Raw genomic sequence first — 8191 nt, 5'->3', positions numbered from 1 at the left:
GATGTTGAATCCTCTCCGAAAGTTCATTATTCTTTGTTTTTTCATTTCCTTGATGTCATTTTGACCTCCCACACTTTTTGGGATTGCTCCTTTTGTCATATGTGAGTACCTGTACAAATTTGGGCAAGTTATACCTCAAAATTTGTCTGTTTTCTATGTATTTATGCAATTTTACCCAAAACATCATTTCTAAGACCCAGAACACCGGGGAATCAACCCAAAATTCCATTCTAGCTACCAAGGGTGCTAATATGCAAACCAAAAGCACTAATCTTCTCCAGGGGTGCTAAAATTGGCAGTTTGACTTGTATGATTAGTTTTCCAGATTTTGTGCATTTCCCAGGCATTTTTGGATTACATTGAGTTTCTTTGAGTTGTTTATGATGTCATTTGATCTTTGCATAATGATTTTGTGCTCCAGTATGAGGTTTCGTGCCCTACCGTTGAGGATTGTGCTTATGTGTTTAATTGCTCCAGGAAGAGGAAGGATCCCTTGCTATCGAGGAATGTTTATGAGAACTCTAGTGGGATGTTATTGCCTCACTGTTGAGGATTGGATTTTCTCTTGGATTGGTCTTGATTTCATACCTATGCTTTAGTTCCTTGATTTCCATGCTTGGTGAAGGTTCTTGCTTTATATGTCTCTTGTGAGCCTTCTTGGTGGTTTCGATGTTATTGGTTGTTTTGCACCTTGGTTTACCAGGTCTTATTGGTTTGTGAGCCCATGGTCATGTTTTTCATTGTTATGTTGTTACCCTAAAGGTATAGGAGCATGCTAGGGGGAGTGGGCTTCCAAGTGAGTGACTGGGATTACATGGAGTAGACAACCAAGTTACCTAGAGTCTAGATTGTCGGAATATCTCATTGGGAGTTTATGCTTTGTAATCAAGTGATAGTATAATTAATAATTCTTGGGGTTTGGGTAGAATAGTTCATCTTAATAGGATAAGATGTGATTGGTGGCCCCTTTGCCTTGCCCAGTGGTAGAAATCCGAGATAGGATTATGAAGGCCTTGGTAACCCAGGTAAGATAATCTCCCTTAATCCATAGAGATTGACATGGCTCCGCATGTGCATCTAAGATGGTCAGGACAGGTGCCCAAGTTCCCATTTGTCGCATGTGATGACACTCTTTTCCCTACATAGGTCCTAGTTCCTTGAGTCTTGATTTGATGTGTTGCCTATGGAGGATTTATAATTTGCATTCTTGCACTTGTTTTGTATTGGTCTTCCTTTGGTTGTTAGGTTTTGGCCTAGATCTAGAGTGTGAGTGGGATCTTGTGTCATCTCCTAGCACAGGGGATGGTTCCTTATGGTTCCACATGGTTAGGTGGTTTGATGCCTTCTTCCATTGGGATATTCTTCGTTGGATGCTCTTGCGTGGATGTGGATCTCTTGTCTTCTCAACTATGAATGGATATTTGTAGTAGATTCATGTATATGATTCATATGGCATATGTATGTATTGGATATATTTTGTAATTGTAATGTAAATGAGAGCTATGTTCCTTGTTGTAAAAGGATATTGTCTTCATGTAAATGGTAGATGATGTATAAGTAAGCATAATGATGTAACATGTGTATCTTGGATATTGATTCATTAATTGTAATAATGGTATTGGATTTTATGATATGCATTTGGTTTCATATAATATTGGAAATGTGATAGGTTATATTGGAATTGGATTATGATGTTAGAAATGTATAAGTGATCGAGATTAGGAACATTTGGTATTGGTGATTTAAAATGAACTTAAAAGGGGATGGTTTATGTATGTATAGTAAATGGATGTATTCAATGAGCATATGTGTTTTGATAGAAGGAATAAGTAATGATAGAGATAATATGCATGAGTTATAGTAATGTTCATGTTGTTATTGCTTATGAATATATTAGGTAATGGCATTGAGATACCCCAGGGAATGCTTAGATGTATTGTGATTATTTTTACTTGCATAATATGTTGCTATGATCATGTTTATGATGTTCTATGCATTCTTGTAGATAGTAAATGATGTACTTAATATGTATTTGGTAGTTGTTCATAGTTGAATATGTTGATGTATAGATGTTTTAAAAAAATTTATCTCTATTTGCATGTTAGTTAGTGTATTTCTCTAGGGTATTTTGGCGGGCATTACAAGTCAAATAGAACTCTTAAAAAAAATGAATAACATCAATAACCAAATTACAATAATCTTAATATTCTACCTATGAGTAACACCTTACCTCCAGTGGGTGCTTAATTGGACAAGTGTACCTGGGAGGCTAAATGATCAAAATACAACTATGGTTTCACCAATTCTTTGTGCAAAATCATTCATGGGAGTAGGTACTTGTATAAATTCAATTACTAATGATAAAATAAGAAATTACACAAGATGATTGATCTAATTCATTGTTTCTTACATCATATATATGTGTGTGTGTGTGTGTGTGTGTGTGTGTGTGTGTGTGTGTGTACATACATATATTCATGTATACATATATATATTCATGTATGTATATATTCATGTATATATATGTGTGTGTGTGTGTGTGTGTGTGTGTGTGTACATGAATATATATATGTATATATATATTCATGTATATGTATATGTATACATATATATATGTATATATATATATACATATATATATGTATACATATATATATATATACATACATATATATATATATATGTATATCTATATATACATACATATATGTATATATATGTATGTATATATATATATATGTATACATGTATACATACATGTATACATGTATATATATACATACATGTATACATATATATAGATATATATACATGTATACATGTATGTATATACATACATGTATACATGTACATGTATATACACATGTGTATATATATACACGTGTATATATATACATGTGTATATATATACATGTGTATATATATACATGTGTATATATATATACATGTGTATATATATATACACATGTGTATATATATATACATAGATATATATACACATGTGTATATATATACATGTATATATACACATGTGTATATATATATACACATGTATATCTATATATATATATATACATGTATATACATGTATATATATCTATCTATATATATATATATATACATGTATATACATATATATATATACATATATAGATAGATATATATACACATGTGTATATATATCTATCTATATATACATATACATGTATATACATATACATGTGTATATATATACATGTATATATGTGTGTGTGTGTGTGTGTGTGTGTGTGTGTGTGTGTGTGTTTATATATGTATAGATATATGTATGTATATGTATATATATGTATAGATATATGTTTATGTATGTGTGTGTGTGTGTGTGTGTGTGTATTTGTATTTGTATGTGTATATGTATTTGTATGTGTATGCATATGTATATGTATACATATACTATGTATGTATATGTATTTGTATGTGTATGTATATGTATACATATGCATATACATACATACATACATACATATACATATACACATACACATATACACATACACATACACATACATATACATATACATATACATATACAAATACATATACATATACATATACATATACATATACATATACACATACATACACATACATATATATATACATACACGTACATATATATACATACACATACATATATACATACATACATACACACACACATACACATATACATACACATACACATACACATACACATACATATACACACACACACACATAAATACATACATACATATTAACTACTATAATTGACAACACCAATCTATCACTTGTCCCTATCAATGAGGGATAGGATTATTTCTTGGAAGGGAACACTTAAAGAATGAAAATAGAGTCCTACTAGAACTATACTAATCATCATAAAAGAGGACTTGATAATGAAGACAAGTGCACAAGAGAACATCAACAATAATAATTGCAACAAAGGAGTTCTTAATGTTGTGACCATTTTCTAATAAGAGTCTTGTACTACCACTTCAATGGCCAACTTAAAGAATTCATCAATTCTATTGTTATAGGCCCACATTCTTCCCAACTATAGGAACACTATACCTTTTGTGATTTATTCAATTACATGAAGTCTATATCATCATTTCCTTAACTCTCCTTGTTGGAAAACATGTTGCCCTTCATAAACATTCAACATCAACATGACCATAACACTTCAACATAGTTTACCAATAAACACACATGCATGTATGTACTCATCATTCCATTAATAGACATGCCATAGTGCTTAATAAATGTCATAAACATGGAAAATTATTATGTAGTTCATATGAAAGTTCAACGATCTTGTAAGATTAAAGGATAAACATAACAATTAAAAGGTATTAAAAATAATCATCATATGGAAATTACTGCAAACACCATGTAGCCCGGGTGTATTTGCTCGTGAGTCAATGAATAATGCATGTAAGTTGGCTTTCATTTTTTTTTATTTCATTTATTCATGGAATATCATTTTGGCATAGTATTGTCTTGATTTCATCCTCTTGCTTGGCTAAATGTTAATTTGGCCACTCATAGGATCTATGTGAGAGATGGTAGATTCTAGAGAAGTGGTGAGGAGAGACTGTGGAGAGGTCATTCTTCATGGATCTCTCAACTTTTGAATTATTATTTCAATTTCTTCTTGTTGTTCTCTCAATTTTTGAATTATTATTTCAATTTCATTCATGTTGTTTTCAATTTGCATTAATGTGTTTTCTTGTGTCACATAGGATTATGTTGAGGTATTGTTGAAGGGATTTGTTGTAGTTGATCTTTGCTAGGATTTTCATAAATTTGGGAATAAGGATTTTCATTAACTATTCTGGATTCTCAATTCCTAAAAATCAAACAAAATTTGCTCAAAACCTTTTTTATCTAGCTATTTAACCAAAATTTTATACTAATAAACAAAGAAAAATTACCTCCTTGAGCTCGAGGATGTTGTGGTGGCATTTTGGGAATGATTCAACAAGGAATTGTTGATGAAATGACGATTTCTCAAATACGAGTGTGCTTCTCCAAGATTATAGATTTCAATTTTGTAGGGAAGAGCCCAAGTTCAAATGAGCTCAATCTCTTCTTGTTTGTTTTTCTCTGTCAAGCAAAATATTCTTATTAAAATATTATATTTTTAATTCTTAATTTTATTTAGTATATATATTTTTAGTATATTATGTTATTATAATATTTTCAATGTATAATAATATATATTAAATTAATATCTACTAAATTAATTTAATATATGACATTTCAAATTTAAATTATTAATAAATTATAAAAATATCAATATTAATATTACTAATATATATTACTATAATTAATTTGAAATGTTTAGAATTTTATGGTGTGTCTGGCTATTTAATTTCATTCAATGGTCTATCTATTCCTTGAAACCTGCAAACATAACATTAATTGTTATCTTAAAATCAGTCGAATTTATTGCACTACTTGTCAGTAGGCTTGCCAATCAAATGCTGACACCCAGGATTTTGAATGGGAGATTAAAGATGACGGATATTTAAAAGTCAATTCCTAAATAGAAGATTTTCAGACAACTCTTAAATAGAATGTTACGAGTTAACGGCAAGATTTTCAGGCAATTTCTAAATAAAAGATTTACAGACAACTCAGAAGAAGATTTCCAGGCAATTTCTAAATGCAAGATTTACAGACAACTCAGAAGAAGATTTACAGACGACTTTTAACTGGAATATTTTCAGGCAATTTCTAAATGAAAGATTTACACACAATGTTAGGAGAAGATTTAGTACAGACGGCTAGGCATTTCCTAAATGAAAGATTTACAGACAACTAAATGGAATGCTGCAAGAAGATTTAGAGACCACTCCTAAACTAAATGGAATGCTACGGGAAGATTTAGCGCTGCATCCATTTGCTGGTAACGGATTATTTATTAACCGATACGTTATATTTTGCGACAGCTTTTACGCCAGAAAACAAAAAATCTTTGAGGCAGTTGAAACATTCCTCATTTCCCGCCTGAAACAAATTTTAAAGTCGCAACTAATATTTTCCTGCAAACTCTGCTCATTTTTTCTCATCGGAATCGTTGGCAGCAAGACGAAATATGTGCAAATCTTGAGGTAAGTCTTTCGCTATTGTTCAGTGATTTTATTTTCTGGAAATCTGTAAGCGGCCAGATCACCATGTTTTTATTGTTTTTTATTTAATTTTAAAACAACTCTGTTGTTATCTCTGAAAAGAAGGCATTGTTATCTATGGTTGTTTTTTAATATATGATATTATTGTAATACCTCGGACTAGATCCCTCTTTGTTACTTCAAATAAAGATTTTTTGAACTGAAAAATCAGATTAAATCATGTAGCTGGACGGGATACTAAAGTGTTCTTCCACCGACATTCAGATTCTATAGAGAGTTTTTATCTGCCCTAACTTCCAAGGTCAGAAGTGGAGTTCATTATATCTTTACAGAGATTGAAAGGTTCGCAAATAGCAATAGCCTAAATTCACTTGCATTACCGAGCATAGACTATGGAGTGCACTACTTATGATGAGGATAACACTTTAAGGCAGAAGAAAGGTCAGATCCATGGGCTCCTGAAGAGGACCTTTTACTCATTAAATACATACAAGCTCACGGTGAAGGACAGTGGCGTACATTGCCCCTTAAAGCAGGTTTCGAATAGTTGGCTTTAGGAAAGAATAATCTCATCTGTTATTTCAGTATTGATTTTTTAACTCAAGAATTGTTTTCTCCTGCATAGGCTGATGAATCTTTTGCCTCGTTCAGGTTTGCGACGTTGTGCGAAAGGCTGCAGATTCGGCTGGATGAACTTTCTGCGTCCAAATGTAAAATGGGGAAACATATCTTTGGACGAGGAAGATTTCATTATTAAAATGCATGAGCTCCCTGGCAATAGGTATAAAATAGCTGGTTTAAGTTTGTTGGATTTGTTTTGTATTTTTTTTATTGACATTTTGAATTGCATTTTCCCCTTTCTGATAATAGATATAAACTTATAGAATTTTTTGCATATTGTTTTCTATTAGCCCTGTATCCCAATTGGTTATAAGTTTGTTTTATTCATAAGAGCAACTTAATCCATTGTTAGAATCAAAATAAAACGACCGGGGCATCTCACGTGAAAAATTGCATTCTTCATATCCCGCTCTATTTATGCCAAACTCTCTACAACCTGTTGAACATATATTATTGATGCAATTAGACTCACGAGAAACACACCTCAAGATCTAATGCCTTATTCATGTTGAGGGAATTCCAAAATAGCTTTGTGCAAATCTTGTATCAAAATCAAGAATTGATTCATTACTCTTTGTTTGAATTGCCATCTTGGAATTTCAATGCGTGAGCCTTATGTTGAACAATATCTCACTCATCTATTTTGATAACGAATTTAGAAAATCTTCCGGCACCAACGTTACACAAATTATCCATCATTACAGCTCAGAAATCTACTCTAAATACAGCTGTCCTCTGCAATCTGCCAATTCTTCCACGGCCACCCAAGCCGTTACTAAATTGAATTCAAACTGAAATAATCTGCAGCACAACTTTTATGTGCATTCTGAATTTGACGAATTTCAAATTGAATTATTGTTCAGCATAATTTTGAGTTGGGATCACGAATTGAAAGCCAAGCACGCGATTTCTGAGGGCACTAAAGGTGGTAGGAAGCTTACCAGAGCAGGTTGAATTGGGCTTACTAGTTCTTCAAAATGACCGCTCCTTTTATTTTTATTTTTTCGCTGTCCAAATTAAGGTTTCCAGTAAGTTCTTTTTGAAAATTTATTGTTTACACAAGTTTTTTTCATTTTGCTTTTATACCGTTTGAGTTTGAGTTTGAGTTTTTATAGCATCATCAAATATTTTTTCTTCATTTCTTTCAACTATTAGAATTTACTTTGATTTTAATTTTTTTTTAATCAAATATATGAAAAGTAACGATTCTTTAAATTAATAAATCATAACTATATTATCAAATATATAACTATTTTATTTCCTACTATTTTAATATCATTAGCTAATTCTTATATTTTGTTTTTTATACATAGTTTATCATAACGAAACACCAAATTACCATTTTTTATATTATCTAGTCACATCTAGAATTATGTACAATAATATGCCTCCTTTATAGCACCACCAAATAATCT

General features: G+C 31.2%; 1 long non-coding RNA gene across 1 annotated transcript; it reads left to right on the top strand.

Annotated features, from left to right (window-relative positions):
* The first annotated feature begins 5634 nt into the window (after nt 1-5634).
* LOC131858640 (uncharacterized) lies at nt 5635-7004 on the top strand. The gene is made up of 3 exons (XR_009359004.1): nt 5635-6137; nt 6367-6691; nt 6807-7004. It is a non-coding gene; the product is annotated as an uncharacterized LOC131858640 (long non-coding RNA).
* The last annotated feature ends 1187 nt before the right edge of the window (nt 7005-8191 follow it).

Source organism: Cryptomeria japonica, chromosome 9 (assembly GCF_030272615.1).
Source record: "Cryptomeria japonica chromosome 9, Sugi_1.0, whole genome shotgun sequence".
Taxonomy (NCBI): domain Eukaryota; kingdom Viridiplantae; phylum Streptophyta; class Pinopsida; order Cupressales; family Cupressaceae; genus Cryptomeria; species Cryptomeria japonica.
Note: the sequence above shows the minus strand (reverse complement) of the source record. Positions and strands in the feature narration are given on the sequence as shown.